Raw genomic sequence first — 26,082 nt, forward strand, 5'->3', positions numbered from 1 at the left:
TAGATATAAAGGTCAGGAAGATCCCCCGGAGATGGGAATGGCAACCCACTCCAGTATTCTTGCCTGGAGAATCCCACCGACAGAGGAGCCTGGAGGGCTACAGTCCACGGGGTTGCAAAGAGTTGGACACGACTGAGCGACTAACATTACTACTACTAGCAATTTTTATTCCAGGAAAATATAATTGAATGGCACCTACTCCAATCAAGACAGGTTTTTCACTGGCAGAGAAGTTACAAAATATGTGGGGTTGACTTAGAATTGGAGACTTCAGTTCAAACTTATGGCTTATGGGGGATAAACGGAGGACGATGTATAAACACACACATTTCCTAGTTCCATCTGCTGAGAGAGCTTAGAAGCAATGACACCCAGATGTTGGCTTGTAAATATTATCCTTCTTAACTAAAAGGACCCAGGGTTCCTTGGAGAAAAACTGACTCCAGAGCTTGTACAGGAAAACAGAAGATGAGCCGGAATACCATGTTGTGACAGAAAGTAGGGACAGAAAATAGTACTCAAGGAACGAGAGGGAAAAGTTAAAAGGACGGAGGAGCCAACAGGTGAATGAATGGTTCCCTGATCAAATCTGGGACCACGTGAACATTAAGATAATAATGCCAGGAACATTATAATCCTTTGAATACAGTAAGAATCTATGCATCCACATTAATATAAAAAAGGAATAAATAAGAGAAGGAAAATCCTTTTAGAGTGGAAAGCCACTTAAGAAATATAGAAGGAATGATGTGAGTTAGACAATGATCTGTGTATGCTGAGACGAGGAGTTGAAAATATGACAAGGAAGAAGGTATTTACATGGACTCAAAGGATCTCCCCGCAAATCACTTCTTAATTACAAAAGAGAAAGACAATAATTTTACAATGGAGAAACCTTACAACCACTTAAACCAACTAAGTAAAATTAGTATCACCCAATATTGAAACAAACTATTAATAACATATGTGCCTGAGATAATCAGTTTGACGTGTCAAGTTGACTGGGCCATCTAGTGTCCAGGTATTTGGTCAAACATTACTCTGGGTGTTGCATTTTTGGTTAATTATACTACAATCAGTAGACTGAGTAAAGCAGAGTGCCCTCCCCAATGTGTGAGCCTCATCCAACCATCAAAGGCCTGACTAGAATTAAATGGGTAAGAAGGCATCCTTTCTGCTTGGCTGTCTTTGAGCTGAGACATAGGTCTCCTGCCTTTGTACACAGACTCAGACTAGAATTTACACCACTGGGTCTTTTGCTTGCCAACTGCAGGTGTTGGACTTCTCAGTGTCCATAACTGCACAAGCCAAAAATTTCTGTACACACACACACACTCACTTACTCTCATTTTGTTGGTTCTGTTTCTCTGGGTAACCCAAACTAGTGACAGACTTTGGTACCAAGAGAGGTATCAAAGGGACAGAATTTGAGGATGAATATTCTGAACTGACTTGGGGGGTTCTGGAATTGGGGCTATCTGAAATGATTAGATTTAAAGCCACTATGAGTCTATTCTGGTAGTAAAGAGAGCACCAACAGGGTGTGATCTGACCCCTGAGATACATCAATATCTCCATCGGATGCTCCCAACCTTTGTAGGAAGCAAGGAGCTGGGTGATGAGCCATGATACTTTCAAATTCTTGGAAAAGTAACAGGAATAGGAAGTCAGCCAGGAGGTGCTAACGTCCCTGGACAAAGCAGTGAATGAAAAGGATGATATTGTACCATGAAATGATGGGAAAGCTTCTGCGTGTGCCCTGGAGGAGAGCTGTGTCTCCCATAGCCGTGGGGCTAAGGACCCAGAGAAATGCAGAGCCTCCTGGTAGGAGGCAGTGAGGACTCAACCATCACTTCTGTGGCATCTGCCAGAAACACATGACCTGAACCCAATCAGGAGGAAACAGAAAACAACCCTAAATTGAAGGACAGTCTACAAAAGAAGTGCAAAACCTCACAGTCAAGAAAATAGACAAAGGCTGAATAACACTCAAGATGAGAAGAGATTACAACTAAAGATGCAAGGCACACTCCTAGGAGGCTCGTTGTGGCATTCTTGCAACTTGTCTGTAAACCAGAAATTATATCAAAATTAAAAGTTGCAAATAAAAATCCAACTGTTAAACTTCCTTATATAGCAGGTTTAAGTTTTAATAATTTATTACTTTTGAATAGGCAATATAGACTCTCAGTAAAAGATTCAAAAGATATCAATGACTAGGTAGTGAAAGTATTTCTCTCATCAGAAGTAATCACTGGAACTAATTTCCTGTGAATTCTTCCAGGAATAGTTAATGCACACAAACACACATGCATTCACATAGAATTTTTTAACAAAGATGACTTTTTTCTAATTAAAAAAGATATGTATCTTGGCTATGGTTTAATGTAAGTAAAGAGAGAAAGGCCTCATTTTTGATGTCTCTGTAGTACTTCATTTCATGGGTGAATATACAATGAAATATTTAATCGGTTATTACCAATCACTTGTTACTATGAACAATGCAACTATAAAAACAGCTTATACTTCTTCGTGCATATGTGTATATATACTTGTAAAAGACATTCCTAGAATTGAAACTGCTAACTGAGAGGACTGTCTGCAATTTAAACTTCTGAATGATCGCCAAATTATTCTCCAAAGAGGTTGTAGCAATTTACACGTTCACTTACAATCTATGAGAGTTTCTGTTTTCCTGGGTGTGGGTTTTTCTCAACCAATGATGCTGGCCCATTTCGAAAGGACAGCATATACTGCAGTTTTATTTTCAAAGTACACAAAACTTTGACCCCTTTCTTTACTGGTGCACCAAACTTATGCAATACTCATTAGCCTACTGCCAACTGTCATAAGGCTCAGTTCACCTTCCCCAGTTCTTGGAGAGGAATCTCTCCCAAGGCTGAAGGCATCTTGTCTCTGTTTCTGGCAAAATCATGGTCTCTATGCGAGGCGGTCAATTTGCTTTATCCCCTTTGTTAGACAGTATCTTCCTGAGACAGGCAGGGACTATGCTGGAAAGATTACGAGATGGAGAGTCACACAGCCCTGGAACCCTGGGTTTGAATCCTGCTCAGCTACTTGCTGTCTGTGTGCAGTCATGCACATGTGAGTAATTAATAAGTGCCACGTACCAGGCACTATGCCAGGAGGCTGAGTTTCAGAGAAGAATAAGGCATGGCACTATCGCAGTAAAGGTTTACACAGACAATGTCATGTAGTAGAAATAAGGAAAGAGGGTTTAAAAATTACATATTCTTTTTTTTTTTTTATCATTCCCTTCTTGCTCCCATTTTCCCTTCCTCCTCTTTCTCTGTCTCACACACACATGCTGTTTAAGAAAAAATCTAAGGCAATAATAACAAGAAAGTAAGGATGCTATGGAAGCTTAGAGAAAAGATACCTAACCCAGCTCTAGGAGTGGGAAGGCTCAAAGAAGGCATCCTTAAAATTAAGTTACTTGACATTTAAGTTATTCATGTGACTATACAACTTTCATATAGGTAGTTGTGGGCACTATTGGGTTTACAGCGCCCCAAGAGTTTCTGAAATAGGATGCTCTGTTTTGACTTTTTATTAATCCTCTGCAGCCTTGGAAGAGAAGGCTCGGGGAGTTTCACCGCATCCCACCAGTGACTGCGGTGCACGGGGCTCCCTAGACCCTCACAGCAGACAAAAGGGCACGGTAAGAACGTGCTCTCTGCAGACGTAGAGAACGGACGGTGGACACAGGGGGTGGGGGGTGGATGATGGGGTGAATCGGGAGACTGACATACGAGCACTGCCATGTGTAAGACACAGCTAATGGGATCCGGCTGTACAGTGCAGGGAGCTCAGCTTGGCACTCTGTGATGACCTGCATGGGTGCGGTCGGGGTGGCAGGGAGGTTTGAGAGAGAGGAGCTATGTATACCTACGTCTGATTCATGTGTGATGTATGGCAGAAACCAACACAATACTGTAAAGCAATCAGCCTCCAATTAAGAGGGAGGGGATATATGGGGCTTCCCTGGTGGCTCAGTGGTAAAGAATCTGCCTGCCAATGCAGGAGGCGCGGGTTCAATCCCTGAGTCCAGAAGATCCCCTGGAGAAGGAAATGGCAACTCATGCCAGTATTCTTGCCTGGGAAATCCCATAGACAGAGGAGCCTGGCAGGTATAGTCCACGGGGTCACAAAAGAGTTGGACAGGAAGTCATGACTAAACAACAATATTGGATTCACTTCATTGTACAGCAGAAATTAACACATTATAAAGCAACTATACCCCAATTAAAAAAAAAAGAAAGAAAATGCACTCTGGAACCAGATGGCAATTTAGCACCAAGTATCAGACATGACTGGGTGACTTCACTTTCACTTTTCACTTTCATGCATTGGAGAAGGAAATGGCAAGCCACTCCAGTGTTCTTGCCTGGAGAATCCCAGGGACGGGGGAGCCTCATGGGCCGCCATCTATGGGGTCGCACAGAGTCAGACACGACTGAATTGATTTAGCAGCAGCAGCAGCTCTACAATTATGTGCAAGTGACCTTCTGTCTCTGCTAGAGAGGTTCTTTCTTCATCTGAAAGGCGGGACGATGCTAGTATCTACCTCACAGGACTGTGATAAGAAATGCAACACTCCACCTGTAGACCCCAGACACACTGCTGACACGTGGTAAGCTTGCAGAGGACCAGGTCCTGTTTTTACCGTGAGCAGCACCGCCAGCCCTCCGAATGGCAGGAAGAGTCTTTTCCCCGCGCAGGTCCCATTGCCCCACTCACTGCAGCTGCGCTGAGCTGTTTATCCTCAGGCAAGGGTCACTTTTCTAAGCGGAACAGATCATGATCCAGCCTGGCGTCATGTCTGGAAATCATTCTAGGACAGACCCTCTTAAGCCAAAACCCCTCCATAAAATGTCCAGGCTTTTCGCAGGACATAGGGACCTGGCTAGGGCCACTGGCAGTGGTTTTTATAGATTTCTTGAGTCCATCTCTTCGTTTTCTTCTCCAGAGCAACATCTCTTCATGTGAGCAACACAAGAGGTAGACAACCAGAAAGTGTGGGCGGGAGATGCCTAGCTGAATTACTTACTCACTCATTCACTCCTTCCTTTCTTCCTTCCTTCTTTCCTTCCCTTTCCTCCCTCCCTCCCAGTGAAAATAATTTGCTTTTGATATATACCTTTTAAGGGCTTCCCTGGTGGCTCAGATGGTTAAGAATCTGCCTGTAATACAGGAGACCTGGGTTCGAGCCCTGGGTTGAGAAGATCCCCTGGAGAAAGGAATGGCTACCCACTCTAGTATTCTTGCCTGGAGAAGTCCATGGACAGAGGAGCCTGACGGGCTACAGTCCTTGGGGTCCCAAAGAGTGGGACATGACAAAGTGACCAACTCTTTGACTTTCATATACCTTTTAAGGTAATGGTTACTTTTTGGAAACATATTTCCATTATATAGTAAGGTATGCCTTATAGAGAGAGAGTCATTTCAAACGTTCTTATTGCTGTCTTTAAATTTTTTTGCATTCGTTCATTCAATACATCATTATTAGGGCCCACGCTCCATGCCGGGAACTGTGCTGGGAACCATGTGGGGAGGAACGAACAGACAGAGCCGTCTCCGCCCTACTGCACACTAACGAGAAGGAAAGCACTTGACAAGGGCTCGGGGAAGGGGCAGGAGAATGTGCATTGCCCGGTGGAAGGGGGAACACGTGCCTGAGGACTAGAGCAGGACCACATGACCACCTCACAGCAGAGACAGCAAGGGGACAGTGACATCAGGGGCGTGAGGGGAGAGGCTAGAGTGTGCAAGCCCTGCAGGCACATTGTAAGGATCTGAGGATTTATCTCAAGGGCAGAATTGTAAGTACTGATCACATTGGCTTTTTTTGAAAGCCCCCTCTGATGGCAGGGTGGAAAGTGAGGAGGCTACAGCATGAGCCCCAGGAAGGCATGACTAGGGCTTTGATTGGAACAGAATATGGAGAGATGGAGCAGTGGACAGGCTGGAAGAGCAGAAGCAGAATTGATGAGATAGGATGATTTAGACAGGATGTGGGAGGTGAGACGGGGCACAGAGGGGTCGGGCTTTCTCACATCCACAACTGAGCAGACCATGATGCTGCCTGTGAGTGAGAATGGCGGAGGAAGAGAAGAATTTTAGGAGGTGACCGGGATTCTGACAGGCTAATTCCTGAGACATAGCCAAGGGAAGGTGTTCCTTTTCTTTCTCTCATAAGCTAATTAAATCTGATCCCTGGGACACAAAGGGAATAACACAGAGTATTAAGAAAACAGAGAGGGCAGTCAGAAACCTTTACCTGGCATGATGGTCAAACCTTGTCAGGGGACCACATGCTTCACTGTCTAATTTAAAATCAAGAAGATATTAAAGAGATAGTAGATATGGGTTCTACTATAAATTTTTCACTATCTGAATTTGATCATGTCAAATTACTCCGTGATTCTACTTTCTTGGTGTAAGAAAATACTAGACACAGTCCAACACCCTCCTCCATAAAGGCTATATACTGAGGTCCCAGGCAATGTGGTTAAAAATAAGAATATGATGACTAGCTCTCAGTACACTGTCTAAACCTCTTGGCTAGGAGAGACAATTTTTAACAAATATCACAACTCATTGACCTAGCAAAAGGCAACAGAACATTTTAAGGTATATTTCAATGAAAACAAGGTAAGTCTTGAGGCTATAAAACATAGTCTGTCAAACACAGCAGCTGGGGTGACATCTGTAAGTGGACTGCTTTTCGGTTTGTGTTGTTTTCTCTGCTGGAGTGTCTAGAAGGGTTTACATTTCAAATTGATCAACATCATGGGAAGGATGCTGCCCACTCATGGGGCGCTCAGCCAACCAGCCTCTTTACAGTGGATGAGTGTCTACTACTGCTGGTGTTAGGACATGTCCATGCTGGGTAGAGAATCACTATTAGGGTGGACACACTGTTGAAGATGAATCTGAAATGTTTAGGTTTTGATGCTGCAGAGAAAACTGTTCTTTCTATGAAATCATAAAAGGTCTGTAAACTTACCAAACCCACATCATGGAATGCACATCATCTGCTTGATCATTGTCTGCCACCTTATACATTTATTTTCAAAAAAAAATTTTTTTAATATATTTTTGAAATGTATTTGGCTGCACTGGGTCTTGCAAAATTCTGTTGCAACATGCAGAATCTTTAGTTGTACTATGCAAACTATTAGTTGCGGCATGTGGGATCTTAATTCCCTAACCAGGGATCGAACCTGGGCCCACTGCACTGGGAATTCAGAGTCTTAGCCTCTGGACCACCAGGGAATTCCCTCTCCCTATAGCTTTTCCATAGTATTTGAATATTTCATTGACTGATGTTCCTCAATCCTAGTAGAGGAAATATAAAGACTGGTGAACCGAACCCACAGTAAAGTAAGGTAAAGGAAAGGAAAGGAAAGGAAGGGACTGTAAGAGTCTGCAGAAACTAGAGAGACTCTCAGACCATGAGAACAGATATTTAAATATTCACACAATATTAGGAAAAACAAAAAACGATGAACGAAAAACTCCTACAAGATGTTAGATATTTTACAATGTTAGCGTATGACTAAATCACAACAGCATTATTTAGCCATGAGATGCTGAGTGCCTGATGACAGGCATGAAGATCTAGACCAAAGATAAAAAGGAAACTGTCCTATGACACAATATTTTCTGTTCCAATTGACAGGTAACAAATAGAAATTGTCCAACACAGGGCTCAACTCTTACATATTTATTCCTCTGCATCCATTTCATTTATAAAAGAGTTTTGATTTCAGTAACCATTTGACTATCTGGCATGACTAGATAAGTAGTTAACTGCATTTCACCTTGCATAAGGGGTTAGCCTATTTATAAACATACTCTGCTCAGGAAAATGAATTGGAAAATCCTTTGATAGGAATGCACAATCATATAAATGGATAATGATTATGCATTTTAAATAATACCATAAATCACTTAAACTACAGTACTGAACACTTTTATTTCATTTTTAATTTGTTTTCATTTTTTTAACTGCAATATAGTTGATGTACAATCTTGTGTTCGTTTCAGGTATTCAGCAAAGTGACTCAGGTCCTTGTTGATTATGTATTTTATATACAGTAATGTGTATATGTTAATTCCAAACTCCTAATTCATCCCTCCGCACCCCCCACCACTTTCCCTTTTGGTAACCATAAGTTTGTTTTCTATGTCTGTGGGTCTATTTCTGTTTTGTATGTCAGTTCATTTATATCAATTTTTTTTTTAGAACTGCACACTCTTTTAAAAAACAAATACAGTCTAGAGAGGTGGGATGGCGGTGTGGGAGAGAGGCTCAAGAGGAGGGGATATATGTATACTTACAGCTGATTCACTGTTACTGTACAGCAGAAACTAACAGAACATCACAATTATACTCCAACTTAAAAAGCATGAATGAAAACCAAATACATAAATGCCAGAGATGTCAGGGGACTGAAACAAAGTAGGAAAAACAGGATTCTAAAAAAATTTTTAGTTATTAAGCATTTTAAAATTCTCTTTAATTTTTATTTTCCTTCTTTCTTCTAAAAATAAAAATTTTTACTTTCTTTGGCGTATAGTTGATTTACAATGTTGTGTCAGTTTCTGCTGCACAGCAAAGTGATTTAGTTACTATATTTATATACACATACCCATTCTTTTTTCAGATTCTCTTCCAAAATCACAGAATACTGAGTAGGGTCCCTGTGCTATACAGCAGGTCCTTGTTGATGATCTGTTTAATAGATAGGAGACTTGGGATTCTTATCCTATCTACCCTCAGATTTTTACTGGCAGGAAGCCCCACTATCTCACCTGTACCCAGGTATCCTGCTCCCTGGGTTCTCCAGGTGACAGGAAAGCTAACAGGTATTCACTGTCACTGTTTCACAACTATGCCTAACTTAGTAAATGACAGAACACCTGCTCAATATACTGTATCACTTTTTAAAAACTATAGTTCTTTAACCCCGTTTTCATAAACACATGAAGGCTTTGCTCATCTGCCTTGGGACCACCAGGTAGGCAGCTTTTGGGTACAAGCTGGGGGACAGCTGTGAGGCAGGTGACACTGTAGCCAAGTGAACAAATTCCTTCCTTTGCACTTTACTGTCAGAACACCTGTTTTAAGTTCAATAAACAAAGTCACACTCAATTTCTATTTATTGTGTGCCTATTGTGCAAGAATTACGTTGGTATTTTTCATGTACGTTGCTACTTAAACATACATTTTCTGTTTGAAATATTAATGGAAAATCTTCCCAACCCTCCTTTTGTTGACATCACACACCCAGTTACAGGTAAGAAGGAAATCACCATGTATTTGAAACCAGCACCAAACCATTATCTCCACTTAGACAGATGTGAAACACAAAGAGAAGCAGCTTTCACTGGCCTGGGAGGGAGATCTGTTTCTACTAGAGGAGGAATTTCCTAAGAGCAGAGAAACTGGAAATTTGCCCAGATGCTCCTAAGTTATGTGTTCAGTGATTGTTTCTGGTGGGCTGAGCTAGTAGCTGCCACTGAGCAGAGGATTTTAAAACCAGCAAAAATATTTACTGAGTGAATGAACGAACAGCCAGAAACTTTGTCGTCTGGCTCTTTCCTTGGCTTTGTCAGAAATCTGCAACAGGGACTTCCCTAGTGGGCGGGTGGTTAGGAATCTACCTGCCAATGCGGAGGACACAGGTTCGATCCCCGGTCTGGAAACTAATATCCCACAGGCTGCAGGGCAGCTGAGTCTATGCACCACAGCTACCGAAGCCTGTGCACTCCGGAGCCTGAGCTCTGCAATGAGAAGCCTGCACACTGCAATGAAGAGTGGCCCCCACTCTCCACAACTAGAGAAAGCCCAGGCGAAGCAATGAACACCCGGCACAGCCGAAAAAACAAGTCTGCAACGTCAATTAAGGCCACATCGCCTCATGTAAAGTTTTTAATTTTGCATAATCCTCATACTTGTTATATTTGGCAGTATCACTTGGCTTTTTAATAAAAAAAAAAAAAAAAAAACAACCTTTCTTGTGCCTAAGACAGAGGGAAGGGTGCACTTCCTTTCCCCATCAGTGGTGTAGGGTGTAAGTCGTGTAGGCAGCCTGACTTCAGTGCTGCAGACAGCAGCCTCAGGGGAAGGACGGAGGTCAGGCTGGAACTATCCCATGTTCCGAGTGTCTGGGGGCGTGCAGAACTTTCACAGTGCTAATCTGCTAATACTGCAGCTCCTCAGATGCCAACAAGCCACAAAAGGAAATCAAGAATGTCAGATGGCATCTCCCAGTGAAGTATCAAGAGCTGCTCACCAGAACTTCTCAATAATGACTGTTCATTTGGGGATAAGGTCATTATGGTAAGGAGAAGTGACCTGACTTTGGAAGGGTTTAGAGCAGTGGTCCTCAACCTTTTTGGTACCAGGGGGCCAGTTTCATGGAAGAGAATCTTTCCATGGACCGGGAGGTGAGGGGAAGGTTTCAGGATGATTCAAGGGCATTACATTTACTTTATTTCTATTATGCACTTTATTTCTATTAATATTACATCAGCTCCACCTCAGATCATCACAGGCATTAGATCCTGGAGGTTGGAGATCTCTGGTTAAGAGGAGCTATTAAACTCAAAAGACATTGACTCTTACTACTCAGCAAACGGTTTTCATCTTTACATGGTATTTGAGATCTTGTATTTCACAGCTGTATTCCTAAACTGTAATTAAGTTCCCTAAGAAATTAGAAGGCAGCTTTTTAAAAAATTATTTTTATTTATTCCTAGTACACTGCTGTGGGACCCAAGGGAATTCTTACTAAGAGAGGATGGAACCTGGCACCATAAGAGATTCATTATGAAAACTGCCAAGTATTAAATGGGCCCATATTCAGATGATAAAAATCCACACACTCCAAAGCCACACAGACAATGGATAATCAATGATTCCACTTGATCCTCCTTCACTTGTGAAAATCACCAAGCGCTGTCTACACTCAGGAGCACAGACATCAGGAAGTGAACTAAGAGAGGAAGAATGTGGTGGCAAAGAAGAGAGTCAAAAACTAAAAACAGATCAAATACACCAGGAAATGGAAAAAACAAATAATTTTCCCTATTTTGTCTTAGTTCCTAAAGCAGAAAAAATTCTTTCTTTTTTTTTTATGGCTAGATCAAACTGAGAAAGGAATTTATGTGAGTCGACTGGTTGCCAATGTAAGACAAACACTGTAATATTTACTTTTTCTTGAAGTGTGCCCCCACCAACCAGGCCAACAGGAATAGCTCTAGCTGTCCTCAGAAGGCAGCTGCTCTTCAAGTTCAACCTTGCTCACTGAAGCAGCAGTTTCCCTAAGTGTCTGTTAATGTCACATTTCAAAAAAGGAAAGAAAAGATAAGTCTACTTACAGATAGCATTATTTCCAAATGTTGACTGCAGTAAATGCCCTTGTCCTCTGTGAATGAGAACTGAAACCATGTGATTGAATAATGAAAAATATTAATCCTCTTATGTTCCAATTTCAAGAAACATTCTGTCTCAAGTGTTTGCTTATAATTCACCTAAGTTTAAAAAGTCAAGGGTTTGGCCAGCACGGCCAGTGTACTTGGCAGGGCCAGGACGGAGGACTCAGCTGGCTCACTCAGTGTGTGGTGGGGCCAGGAGAAGATCCCACCAGTGCAGCTGGGGTGTCTGGCAGTGGAGGGGCCAGGGAGGTGGCTGCACCGTGGGGAACTTAGTTACATATAGGAGGCTTAAGAAAATAAACAAACAGGCTGATGATGATGGGAGCCAGGTTTCTCACTTCTGCAGAAGGAAATTACAAAGATAGAAGGGAGACAGCTAAAATAAACCCCAGAGGTTAGGCTGAAATGGGAGGTTTCAGGACGAACTCATGATATTTAACCTAAATTGACAAAGGAATGGGAATGCATGTATGTGTGTGTGTGTGTGTGTGTGTGTGTGTGTGTGCACATTCCCCTGCAGACTGTGCTGAGCAAGCCTAGAAGCAAGGACACCCTGGCAGCAACAACCAGACCTACTACTCAGATCTTGATTTTTAAGAGCCACATGGCATCAACAGGAACCAAGGCTTTTTGGAGAAATGACTGAATCCATCACTGGGCCAGGGAAAGCACTAGATGTCCCTGGAATCAGTATTACAGAGCTGGAGAATAAGGAAGTTCTCCAGGAATGACTGGGACCTGTCAAAAGGATACTGTAGTCAGCAGAAAGAGGCTTACCACTACCCAATTCTGGGACAAATTGTCTATATGTGAACCGTGAACTTCCTGATGTTCAAGCTGGTTTTAGAAAAGGCAGAGGAACCAGAGATCAAATTGCCAACATCTGCTGGATCATAGAAAAAGCAAGAGAGTTCCAGAAAAACATCTATTTCTGCTTTATTGACTATGCCAAAGCCTTTGACTGTGTGGATCACAATAAACTGTGGAAAATTCTGAAAGAGATGGGAATACCAGACCACCTGACCTGCCTCTTGAGAAATTTGTATGCAGGTCAGGAAGCAACAGTTAGAACTGGACATGGAACAACAGACTGGTTCCAAATAGGAAAAGGAATTCATCAAGGCTGTATATTGTCACCCTGCTTATTGAACTTACATGCAGAGTACATCATGAGAAACGCTGGACTGGAAGAAACACAAGCTGGAATCAAGATTGCCGGGAGAAATCTCAATACCCTCAGATATGCAGATGACACCACCCTTATGGCAGAAAGTGAAGAGGAACTCAAAAGCCTCTTGATGAAAGTGAAAGTGGAGAGTGAAAAAGTTGGCTTAAAGCTCAACATTCAGAAAATGAAGATCATGGCATCCAGTCCCACCACTTCATGGGAAATAGATGGGGAAACAGTGGAAACAGTGCCAGACTTTATTTTGGGGGGCTCCAAAATCACTGCAGATGGTGACTGCAGCCATGAAATTAAAAGACGCTTACTCCTTGGAAGGAAAGTTATGACCAACCTAGATAGCATATTCAAAAGCAGAGACATTACTTTGCCAACAAAGGTTCGTCTAGTCAAGGATATGGTTTTTCCTGTAGTCATGTATGGATGTGAGACTTGGACTGTGAAGAAGGCTGAGTGCCGAAGAATTGATGCTTCTGAACTGTGGTGTTGGAGAAGACTCTTGAGAGTCCTTGGACTGCAAGGAGATCCAACCAGTCCATTCTGAAGGAGATCAGCCCTGGGATTTCTTGGGAAGGAATGATGCTAAAGATGAAACTCCAGTACTTTGGCCACCTCATTCGAAGAGTTGACTCATTGGAAAAGACTCTGATGCTGGGAGGGATTGGGGGCAGGAGGAGAAGGGGACGACAGAGGATGAGATGGCTGGATGGCATCACTGACTCGATGGACGTGAGTCTGAGTGAACTCCGGGAGTTGGTGATGGACAGGGAGGCCTGGCGTACTGCGATTCATGGGGTCGCAAAGAGTCGGACACGACTGAGCGACTGATCTGATCTGATCTGAAGGAGAATGAACTGGGCTTCCCTGGTGGCTCGAGAGTAAAGAATCTGCCTGCTAATGCAGGAGACATGGATTCAATCCCTAGGTCAGGAAGATCCCCTGGAGGAGGGCATGGCAACCCACTCCAGTATTGTTGCCTGGAAAATCCCATTGGACAGAGAAGCTTGGTAGGCTACAGTACATGGGGTGGCAAGGAGTCAGACACGACTTAGTGACTGAAGAACAACAAAGGAGAATGAATTTGGTTGTTGACGATTTATCTTTGTTCTCTGTTGGGGCCGTGTGCTCTACAGCTGGTATCCTAACCAGTCTTCTAGGAGAGATACAGAGCTGATGAGGCCAACATGCCCAACTAAACCGGCACAAATTCATCACCACAAATGAACATGTTGCTCAAATTCTGTGCCCTCTTGACAGCATGGTTGCTTGCTTAAAATATGTAATATGTGGCTGTCTACCCATCAAAAATACGGATATTCTTTGCTAATAAGGTCCTTCTTTGGATACAAAGAAGCCTACATTTATTTATGCTTTGAGTGCTTTCTTAAGTCAGGGTACTAATGATTGGAGAAGGAAATGGCAACTCACTCCAGTACTCTTGCCTGGAAAATCCCATGGACAGAGAACCCTGGTGGGCTACAGTCCATGATCGCAAAGAGTCAGACACGACTGAGCGACTTCACTTCACTTTACTAATGATTAGACGCAGAGACAAATTGTTTCAGTTTTTCACACATACAAAAGAAACTTTTTTTTCTAAGTTTTGATATGAGGAAATATGATTTCCTCATATCAAGTAGAGGAAATGTTTGTTTTTTTGGAAAATAACTTGTAAGACATGGGATCAATTAGGTTGGCCTTAAACGTTCCCTTTCCCTAAATTCAGACTACGAGATTAATCACTTAGGGAAGAAAAAATCTTTCTCATTGTTGACAAATCTGTGGTTGAGAGCTGGCTTTGACATTTAAAAATAATTTACATATTGAAATAATTTCAAACTTAAAAGTTGGAGGAAGAACATGAACAAGCTCCCAGATATCCTTCACTCAGATGACTGATTTCTCATTTGTTATGTTTTCAGATGTGTCTTATTCTCACATAAATGTGTGTGTAAATATCCGTATCACACAATATCTGTTTACACATATTATCCTAATCTATTTCTGAGATCAACCAATTTATTTCAACCACAGATTTACACATAATTTTATCCTTCAAATGACACACAGGTCAGGTTAGGAAAGGTAGCTGATGGAGCTGGTGAAGCTGGAGGTTTTATTTTGGAGTGGTTTTGAACTCTGTGGGTAAATCATGCTCTTACACACTAAGTCTTATGATCAAACCAAGCTGTCTGTGAAGCCCAGGCGGCAAGGAAGACAAGTGAAGCAGGAAGATAGTCTACTGGCACAGTGGGGACTAGAAGACCATGTGCTCTATATAAAGGGTGCATCTATTACTTTCATAAAAAACTAAAGCGTTAGTTGCTCACTCGTGTCTGACTCTTTGTGATCCCATGGACTGCAGCCCCCCAGGCTCCTCTGTCTGTGGACTCCTCCAGGCAAGAATACTGGAGTGGGTTGCCATTCTCTTCTCTGGGGGATCTTCCTGACCCAGGGATCGAACCCAGGATTCCTGCATTGCAGGCAGATTATTTACCACTGAGCCACTAGAGAAGCCCTATCTCCAGCTTTCTGAAAGTCTGATGAACTGCCCTTGATTAAAATGAAAAATTAAAAAGAATTCTAGGATATCATTCTGGTGCAATTGAGTCTGCATTTCAGAGGAGGAACCATCTATTACTTTCAGAAGTTCTGACGTTTCAAGAGAAGGTAGAAATTTGGATTCTTTTAGGAATAGCATCCTATTTTTTTACTTTTTCAAACAGAACACCTATGAAAGGAGAATCTGCTTGCCAGTGCAGGAGACACGGGTTCGAACCCTGGTCTGGGAAGATCTCGCATGCTGCGGAGCAACTAAGCCTTTGAGCTGCAACTATTGAGCTTGTGCTCTAGAGCCCGGGAGCCACAACTGCAGAAGCCCTTGCCCCCTAGATCCCAATCTCCAAGTAAAAGAAGGCCAAGCACCACCATGAAGAGCAAGTAGCCCTTTTCATCACATCTAGGAAAAGCCCATGCAGCAACGGAGACCTAGCGCAGCCAAAAATAAATTAAATTATATATATATATGTGTGTGTATATATATATATATATATGCCAGAGAAGAGCTAGATTTCATATAAGTTTTATACCATGCCTCCTACACGTATTTCTTGGTCTCAGAATTATTTAAGATTAAAGAAAAAGAGATCAGAGCATCACATCACTGAGACTAGTCCTGGAAAGGAGCTGGCATATAGTAACTGCTTGCAAAATTCCTGGTGACTATTATAACTGGAACTTTTTTTTGATAGCACCCTATTTTAAAATGGGACTAACGTTTAAAAATAATAGTGGTCTGAGAAAAAAAAATCATCTTGAACTTGTGTGTAACTCACCACACTTCCAGCTGACAGGTGTAATAATAACTCCCATTTAATTTTTGGTGATGACTAATAGAAAGGTATGATTCCATAAATAGGTAATAGACAAAAACAATGAAGAAAATGACCCTACCCTCACACCCTGTAGTCAATTCCCTTGCAAAGGATGTGATGCAACAGAAACTACATGCAGGATAAATAAAAAAGGAAGACTGAGCTGGCAAGAACTGATCCCATATTACAAAACAACATCTGTGAAGCAGAGCTTTTTAAAAGGGATCTTACAGAGTAAGAATCTGGTTCAAACACAGTAATTACCAAGAAATTAGTAATGATTCAAAGGAACAAGGACTTTTAATTTATCTCTTCAAAAAAGAACACAAGCAAGGAAGTTTCCTTTGCATTCAAAGGCTGACAGTAAGATTCATGCAGTAAAATCAGTATTTATATATTACTAATTAGTATGACTAATGTTTAAGTTTCACTTTGGGCTTACAGAACAACTCAATTAACTAATCGAGATACTACAATGACTAAAATAAAACTGATCCGAATTATATTTTTAAACATCTTATTATCCTTGAAGAAGTATTTTAAGTCCCACAAGTTCCATAAGGCTCTCTCTTCTTGACACTTCTAGCCTGAATGAGCTTCCCCTCCACTGGACACTTAAGGATTTACTGTCTCTACAACTTATTTGTGAGTTGATCATGGCTGTTCAGTCGCCAAGTCATGTGTGACTCCTTGTGACCCCACGGACTACAACACACCAGGGCTTCCAGTCCTTCACTGTCTTTCGGAGTTTGCTCAAGCTCATGTCCATTGAGTTGGTGAGGCCATCCAACCATCTCATCCTCTGTCACCCTCTTCCCCTCCTTCCCTCAGCTTTTCTTGGCATCAGGGTCTTTTCCAAGTGGGCTCCTTGAATTAGGTGCCCAAAGTATTGGAGCTTCAGCTTCAATATCAGTTCTTCCAATGAATATTCAGGGGGTGATTTCCTTTAGGATGGACTATTTGTCAGTTAACTGGACGCTGCACTGAGGCCTTTATTACCCTTTTAAGCTATTGAATTTTTATTGCTATTTAATATTTCAAGTGCTTCTACATTTCCTTACGTTCTCCAATAGTTGCTAGAAGTGTTACTCAAGTGTTCTAGTCTGCAAACTGTTTGTTGCTTGGTCTGTGGTAAGTATGGAAACAGAGCATTTAAAAACTCTTCATGGAAATCTGACATAGTGACAGCCAAGAGCGAGACCAGTGAACTCATTTTGTTCAACAAAGTACAGACTATTTTGGATGCTGTTAAACTCTTATGGTGTGGTCAGCAGGTTGAACAGTGTGACACGAGCTGGATATTTGTCATCCACAGCAGGACCAAGTTACAAAGTGTAACACTTAAAAATAGTTTATAAACTCTAACTCAAAAGTACATAAAAATCTCAGAAATGTAAGCATGTATTTATTTTTATTACTTGCCGTGTTTACAATTGTTTAAATATTTAATCAGGCCTGGTTTTGAATTTATAGTTTAGCACTATTAGCTGTGTTAGGAAAGTAATATTTGTATTATTTATTTTTAATCCAATTTAACTTAAGCCAAATCCTGGGCCAAACAAGCTTCAGAGCCTTTTGTTCGGTTTTGTCCAGAAAAAGACACATCTTTTCTGAATGTAGCAGTTAGTGAACCAAATGATGACAGTGAAAGCGGGTCCACAAAAATGGAGACCAAAAGCACTAAATTCAGAAAGGTATGAATTCCTTACTCATGGAGTCTAGTTTTGAAGCCACAGCTGATGGGGAGGTATGTTAGTGGCAGAGATGTGAATATTAATACAGCCATATAGACATCACAATGAGGCAGCTGCTGCTGCTGCTGCTAAATCACTTCAGTCGTGTCCGACTCTGTGCAACCCCATAGACGGAAGCCCACCAGGCTCCCCCGTCCCTGGGATTCTCCAGGCAAGAACACTGGAGTGGGTTGCCATTTCCTTCTCCAATGCATGACAGTGAAAAGTGAGAGTGAAGTCGCTCAGTCGTGTCCAACTCTTAGCGACCCCATGGACTGCAGCCTACCAGGCTCCTCCATCCATGGGATTTTCCAGGCAAGAGTACTGGAGTGGGGTGCCATCGCCTTCTCCAATGAGGCAGCATTTACAAATAAAGAAATAACTTCAAAACCAAAAGTATTATTTGAAAGAAAAAGCTGATATTTACAGGATACTCTCAGCCTGGTCAAAACAATTCACAAGGACATCAAGATAGGGGTTGGGCAAAGAAGCCTTGGTGATGGACCCGATCCCAGAAGAGCGATTCCAGAGGCTGTAGGTGCTTCCCTGGGGTTTCAGAGACCCTCCCTGGTACACGCACAAACTCAAACCAGATAATTCTTTTCAGGCCATAGGCACCTTCAGGGATTACACAGTCCTCTGAGGGTTTGATGAGATGATTATCTAAGAAACCTAAGGCTACTACAGTTCAGTTCAGTTCAGTTCAGTCGCTCAGTCGTGTCCGACTCTTTGCAACTCCATGAATTGCAGCACACCAGGCCTCCCTGTCCATCACCAACTCCCAGAGTTCACTCAAACTCACGTCCATCGAGTGGGTGATGCCATCCAGCCATCTAATCCTCTGTCGTCCCCTTCTCCTCCTGGCCCCAATCCTCCCAGCATCAGAGTCTTTTCCAATGAGTCAACTCTTTGCATGAGGTGGCCAAAGTACTGGAGTTTCAGCTTTAGCATCATTCCTTCCAAACAACACCCAGGACTGATCTCCTTTAGAATGGACTGGTTGGATCTCCTTGCAGTCCAAGGGACTCTCAAGAGTCTTCTCCAACACCACAGTCCAAAAGCATCAATTCTTCGGCACTCAGCCTTCTTCACAGTCCAACTCTCACATCCATACATGACCACAGAAAAAACCACAGCCTTGACTAGACAGACCTTTGTTAGCAATGTAATGTCTCTGCTTTTGAATATGCTATCTAGGTTGGTCATAACTTTCCTTCCAAGGAGTAAGCGTCTTTTAATTTCATGGCTGCAGTCACCATCTGCAGTGATTCTGGAGCCCCCCCAAAAAAAGTCTGACACTGTTTCCACTGTTTCCCCATCTATTTCCCATGAAGTGACGGGACCAGCTGCCATGATCTTAGTTTTCTGAATGTTGAGCTTTAAGCCAACTTTTTCACTCTCCTCTTTCACTTTCATCAAGAGACTTTTTAGTTCCTCTTCACTTTCTGCCATAAGGGTGGTGTCATCTGCATATCTGAGGTTATTGATATTTCTCCCGGCAATCTTGATTGCAGCTTGTGCTTCTTCCAGCCCAGCGTTTCTCATGATGTACCCTGCATAGAAGTTAAATAAGCAGGGTAACAATATACAGCCTTGACGTACTCCTTTTCCTATTTGGAACCAGTCTGTTGTTCCATACCCAGTTCTAACTGTTGCTTCCTGACCTGCATATAGGTTTCTCAAGAGGCAGGTCAGGTGGTCTGGTATTCCCATCTCTTTCAGAATTTTCCACAGTTATTGTGATCCACACAGTCAAAGGCTTTGGCATAGTCAATAAAGCAGAAGTAGATGTTTTTCTGGAACTCTCTTGATTTTTCCATGATCCAGAGGATGTTGGCAATTTGATCTCTGGATCCTCTGCCTTTCCTAAAACCAGCTTGAACATCTGGAACACGGTTCATGTATTGCTGAAGCCTGGCTTGGAGAATTTTGAGCATTACTTTACTAGCGTGTGAGATGAGTGCAATTGTGCTGTAGTTTGAGCATTCTTTGGCATTGCCTTTCTTTGGGATTGGAACGAAAACTGACCTTTTCCAGTCCTGTGGCCTCTGCTGAGTTTTCCAAATTTGCTGGCATATTGAGTGCAGCACTTTCACAGCATCATCTTTCAGGATTTGAAACAGCTCAACTAGAGTTCCATCACCTCCACTAGCTTTGTTCATAGTGATGCTTTCTAAGGCCCACTTGACTTCATATTCCAGGATGTCTGGCTCTAGGTCAGTGATCACACCATCATGATTATCTGGGTCATGAAGCTCTTTTTTGTACAGTTCTTCTGTGTATTCTTGCCACCTCTTCTTAATATCTTCTGCTTCTGTTAGGTCCATACCATTTCTGTCCTTTATCGAGCCCATCTTTGCATGAAATGTTCCCTTGGTATCTTTAATTTTCTTGGAGAGATCTCTAGTCTTTCCCATTCTGTTGTTCTCCTCTATTTCTTTGCATTGATCACTGAAGAAGGCTTTCTTATCTCTTCTTGCTATTCTTTGGAACTCTGCATTCAGATGCTTATATCTTTCCTTTTCTCCTTTGCTTTTCACTTCTCTTCTTTTCACAGCTATTTGTAAGGCCTTCCCAGACAGCCATTTTGCTTTTTTGCATTTCTTTTCCATGGGGATGGTCTTGATCCCTGTCTCCTGTACAATGTCACGAACCTCATTCCATAGTTCATCAGGCACTCTATCTATCAGATCTAGTCCCTTAAATCTACTTCTCACTTCCACTGCATAATCATAAGGGATTTGATTTAGGTCATACCTGAATGCTCTAGTGGTTTTCCCTACTTTCTTCAATTTAAGTCTGAATTTGGCAATAAGGAGCTCATGATCTGAGCCACAGTCAGAGTTTTGCAAAGAGAACGCACTAGTCATAGCAAACACCCTCTTCCAACAACACAAGAGAAGACTCTACACATGGACATCACTAGATGGTCAACACCGAAATCAGATTGATTATATTCTTTACAGCCAAAGATGGAGAAGGGTACTACATCCGAGGTGTTATGCTGTTTTCTTCAATCAGGTTTTAAATGTCTGTTTAAAGTGTACACTGAATATATACCCCATTTAAAATGAAAATGTCTGGTTTTGTGGAAAGGGCATTAACCTGTAAAAATGAACCTTGGTGTTTTGAATGCCTAAAGAGATAAAGGTATTTTAAGATATTTCTTGTAGGAGTAACGATTACTCCAACTGTTACTGTATTTTTATAGCTCACTGGGTGTTTGGCTTTCCAAGGCGGTGTGAGGCAGTTCCTTGCTCTTTCACAATGAATGACTTGCTTATTTCTTTGCCTGCCCTTTCATTCCAGCATATTCAGGAAAGGAGTGGTACAGAGTAAATCGTGAAGGGCATTTCCCATTTTCAAAAACTGGCATCACGTGAGGCTTAACTAAAGAACACAAGGAAGTACTAATGTGGGTGGATTTTACTATTCTCTCTACTGTTCATACTATATACACACATGCATGTTGGAGCTATACGTTAATTTCATCTAAGGCAAGTTAACAGTTGCATAATTCAGATTTCTCAACGTTGAATTTTTTGTTTTAGGAAGCATTTCCTGGAATCAATTTAAACCAGCTTGAAAAACAACCACAAAAATTAGTATCTGTGAATTTCACTCTCAATATGTATTAACAGAAGATAAAAACTACACCACAGAGTTGAAGGCAGTTTAAACATTTTCTGGTTACACTGAAAATATTTTAAAAAAATGGTTTAAAAAAATCTAACATGGTAACCTCAGTCCCGCTCGCCAGAGGTTCCTATTGTTAATAACTCCTTTTTTTAAAGTTTATTCATCCGTTTTTGGTTGTCCTGGGTTGTCTTTGCTGCGCGCGGGCTTTCTCTATGTGGGGGCTCCTCTCTAGGTGCAGTGCGTGGGCCTCTCGTCGCAATGGCTTCTCCTGTTGTGGAGTACGGGGTCTAGGTGAGCGGGCTCAGGAGTTTCGGCGCACGGGCTTAGTGCCCAGGAGACATGCGGGATCTTCCTGAATCAGGATGGAACCTGAGTCCCCTTCATCGACAGGCAGATTCTTAACCACTGGGCTGTCAGGGAAGTCCAATATCTTCTCATATATCCTTCCAGAAAACTTTCTGGACCTATGCTCCCTAGATACACTGATGTTTAAAATATGTGTGTGCATAATATATAAAACATACACAGATCACTATACAATCTGATCTATGCGTCACCTTTTTAAATTCATATTCTCTAAATAATATGGCCAAGATGGTTGGGCCCCAAATCTTCCATCAGTTCTGCCATACAGCAAGCCCCTCTTGTGGTCAGCCACGTGATCTGCTCTGGCCAGTGGGCTGTGGAAGGCCCACACTCCTGGGCCGAAGAGCAGAGAAGCAGCGTCCACACCGCCCTGGTGATAGAGGGAGCTCTGTGTTTGGGATGGCAGAGCCACAGGATAAAAACGACCTGAGTGATCAACGGCTGCCTGCTAAGTCCTCTGGACCCACAGGGTTTTTGTGAGTCAGACCGACTCCTCTGTTACACTAAGCTGCTGGGACCGGGGGGCTGTTTGTGATGGCAGCGTAACCTACCCCGTCCTAATTCAGCACTCTTTCCATACTAGTTACATGCTTTTTCTCAACCACAGTACAGGCTAGTACAGTCACTGATGTGCCAGGCCCCACGGATGGACTCTGAGGTTATTCCTACCTTGTTACTGTTGTTCTGATAGACACGCCATCACTGACACCATGTTATGTGCAGTTTCCCTAACAGAGACACAAATATTTCTGTGGGAGGAAGTCCTTGAAGCAGAATGACTAGGCACAGCATAATACACTAAAAATATTATTTTAAGTAAGTAGTACTTCAATGATCAAACTTCAAAAGGCACACAAAAGAATGCAATAAAAGTCCCTTTCACACCCTATCTCAGCGCCTACTTCTGATTATAATCAATGCTATCAGTTACCTATGTATCCTGAAAGTGAAAGTGAAGTCGCTCCGACTTCAAAAAAGTGAAGTCCTGTCCGACTCTTTGCGACCCCATGGACTGTAGCCTATCAGGCTCCTCCATCCATGGGATTTTCCAGGCAAGAGTGCTGGAGTGGTTTGCCATTTCCTTCTCTAGGGCACCTTCTGGATCCAGGAATTGAACCCGGGTCTCCCTCATTGCAGGCAGACGTATCCTGAGAGAGCCTGAGAGATCTCAAATATATATATATAGGAGAACGAAATGGCAACCCACTCTAGTATTCTTGCCTGGAGAATCCCATGGACTGAGCAGCTTGGTGGGCTACAGTCCACAGGGTCACAAAGAGTCAGAAACTACTGAAGCAACTTAGCATACATATATATTTGTGTGTGTGTGTGTGTGTATATACACATATATATACAAAATTGTATAGCTCTGCATGGATATATGTATATGCATATATAAAGATATACATGCACATTTAGGGTAGATTCTAAGAGATGTTTCTAAATTGCCTCTCAATGAGAGTGCCCGTTTCTCCACAATCTTCTATGGCTGTCTAAAATAAGAGGCATTCATGCTGTGTTTCTGTGACAGCAATTATAACAACTGCTAATATTCGGGCAGGCCTTTTACAATATTTTAGGAGAAGAGGCCCAACTGTAATTGTCAGGTGACCTTGTAAACTGTGCAATGTTTGCCAAATAAATTCACAGCAATCAAGCTGCATCAATGGCAGCTCAAACTATTTTCACAGTGCTAAGTCGCTTCAGTAGTGTCCGACTCTGTGCGACCCCATAGATGGGAGCCCACCAGGCTCCGTCATCCCTGGGACTCTCCAGGCAAGAACACTGGAATGGGTTGCCATTTCCTTCTCCAAGGCATGAAAGTGAAATCACTCAGTCGTGTCTGACTCTTAGCGACCCCATGGACTGCAGCCTACCAGGCTCCTCCCCCCATGGGATTTTCCAGGCAAGACTCTACCTAAAGGCCAGACAAATGGGCTAAGCGAAGGATGGGGCTATCACAGGGCAGGTGGGAAAAGGCAAGAGCAGTGGCCTGCAGGTGAATGAAGAAGTCTGACTGGGAAACAGCAAGGAGACTGATGTGGCTGAAAGGGGTCTGCAAACATTGCAAAGAAGTGGTGGGACACAGAAAGTCACTCCGTTGTGTCCGACTCTTTATGATCCCATAGAATGCAGCCCATCAGGCTCCTCTGTCCATGGAATTCTCCAGGCAAGAATACTAGAGTGGGTAGCCATGCTGCCCTTCTCCAGGGGATCTTCTTGACCCAGGAACTGAACACGGGTCTCCTGCGCTGCAGGCAGATTCTTGACTTGTCTGAACCACCAGTATGATGTATTTCAAACACAGTAGCAGACTCTGTATGATCTCAACCCAAATTCATTTCCCAGCCCTTTTCCTTTGCCAGCAGAGCCCTGGATCTGTACAGGTGTTCAGCGCCCCACTCCTGCTATACACACACACCCCCTCAGACTGCTCAGGGCTTGGAATTCTCTCCTCAGCTCCAGGAGAATGGATCTTGCTTAGTGACAAAACTGCAAATTCCAACTGCCTTATCAGTGATCAGATAGGAAGGTCTCTCCTTGATCTGAGCAAAGATAAAGGGGAAATCCTTTTAGAATGTTGCACAAGGTTCCTAAATTTTCATCCTGAAGTCAAGGGAGCCAGCTTAGAAGAATAAATGAAACTGCTGAGGGCACAGAAAGAACCTGGGTCTCTGAGGGCATGATTGAGCAACTGGATTATCCAACCTGGGATCTATCCTTCTGGTGATAGGGGAAAAATAACTTGCCTTGTTGTTGAAGCCACTTTTATTTGGGTTTTCTGTTACTTGTAGCCAAAGCATCTTGCTACAGAGAACAGTTTGATAAGCTTAGCTATGAATACGGAGTCTCGGTTTACTGTGGGACATCCAAGCGGAAACAAGATCAAAGGGTGAGAATGGGCGTGAGGAGATTCAAGGACAGAAGGGGCACTTCCAGTCACATGAGAGCACCTGAAGTCACCAGGTATGGTTATGACTAATGATGGCTAACAATGCTTCCTGTGGACTGGACCCCGTTCCAAATGTATTATTAATAAAAGAATCTCTCTCTTATCCTCACAACACACAACAATGTAATTTTCCATCTCCACTTTATCTATGGCAGAAGTGAGCACCAGAGAGGTTTAGGAAGTTGCCAAAGGTTTACAAAAGTGGGGGGTCAGTGCCACAGTGGGTTCACACCCAGCAGGCTGAGGACAGAGTTAATCCACTTAACTCTCTCTGCCATGTTACCTATTCTTAAATCACAGGAAGAGAAAACAGTGGAGTCATAAGGAGCAGTCATCAGAGAACTGAAAACAAAGTACAAAATGTCTAAAGGAGCAGCTTCGACAGAAGAACCATGACGGGTAACAGTCACAAACTCTGAAAGTGAAGGAGCCAGGGAGACACCAGAGTCCCAGGTCAGGCGCAAGGACTGGTCTCGAGACACTCTGCGGACACAGTCTGTACAGGACAGGGAAAAAGACTGCAGAGGTATAGGTGGAGACCGGACCCCAGCTGCACCCACGAAGGCTGCACACTTTGGCCAAGGAGCAGCATGCCATAATGCATTTCACTTTCTTGTCTTAACAAGATACTAAGTCACTGACAAGCAGGAAAGTGGTATTTATAAGCACTTGGCTAGGTAGAAACTTTATATTATTTAATCCTCACAATTACCTTAATGATAATTGTGACATTATCTTTTCATGAACAATTTCACCAATCAAACATAATGTACAAGCCTGAAGTCCTTTACATCCATCAGCAAATCTATCTGCAAATCCTATTAGTTCAACCTTCAAAATATGTCCAGAATCGATCATTTCTCCTATAACCTGTCTTCAGCACCAGCAATCTCCCTATATTTGGAAAGATACTCTGCCACTGAGTTATCTTTAGGAGATCCTCAAATATCACTTCATAGACAAACTTGAAAAAGACTGGAGTCTTATACATCCTATTACTCATTTATCCAAGTGTTTATGGGGCTACACAATCTATTAAGGGTTTATACACAACAGTCATCAATATAATCATGGCTTGAGATCCTCCGGACAGCCTAGTAGGTTATTAGATTATTTATGTTACAAATAAGTAAGTAGAAAACACAGGAGCTGTTATGATAGAGGAAATGCAGGAGGATCTTGGAGTACAAATGAAGGGCAGTTAACCCAGACTTTGAGGATCTGAGAAGGGGATCCAGGAAGTGACATCTATGTTGAGAACTAAGGGATGGGTAGGAATGATCAAGGGATAAAGATGGAGGGGTGGGTGGGAAAGCAGTGCTCCAACACAGAGGGCGCAGTTAAGTTGAGAACCAAAGTTGAGAA

General features: G+C 42.5%; 1 protein-coding gene across 12 annotated transcripts in view; it reads right to left on the minus strand.

Moving 5' to 3' along the window:
• MYO1D (myosin ID) overlaps positions 1-26,082 on the minus strand; it is a 361,374-nt gene that overhangs the window by 267,702 nt on the left and 67,590 nt on the right. The gene's annotated exons all lie outside the window — the stretch shown is intronic.

The sequence above is a fragment of the Bubalus kerabau genome, chromosome 4 (genome assembly GCF_029407905.1).
Source record: "Bubalus kerabau isolate K-KA32 ecotype Philippines breed swamp buffalo chromosome 4, PCC_UOA_SB_1v2, whole genome shotgun sequence".
In the NCBI taxonomy this organism is placed as follows: Eukaryota; Metazoa; Chordata; class Mammalia; order Artiodactyla; family Bovidae; genus Bubalus; species Bubalus kerabau.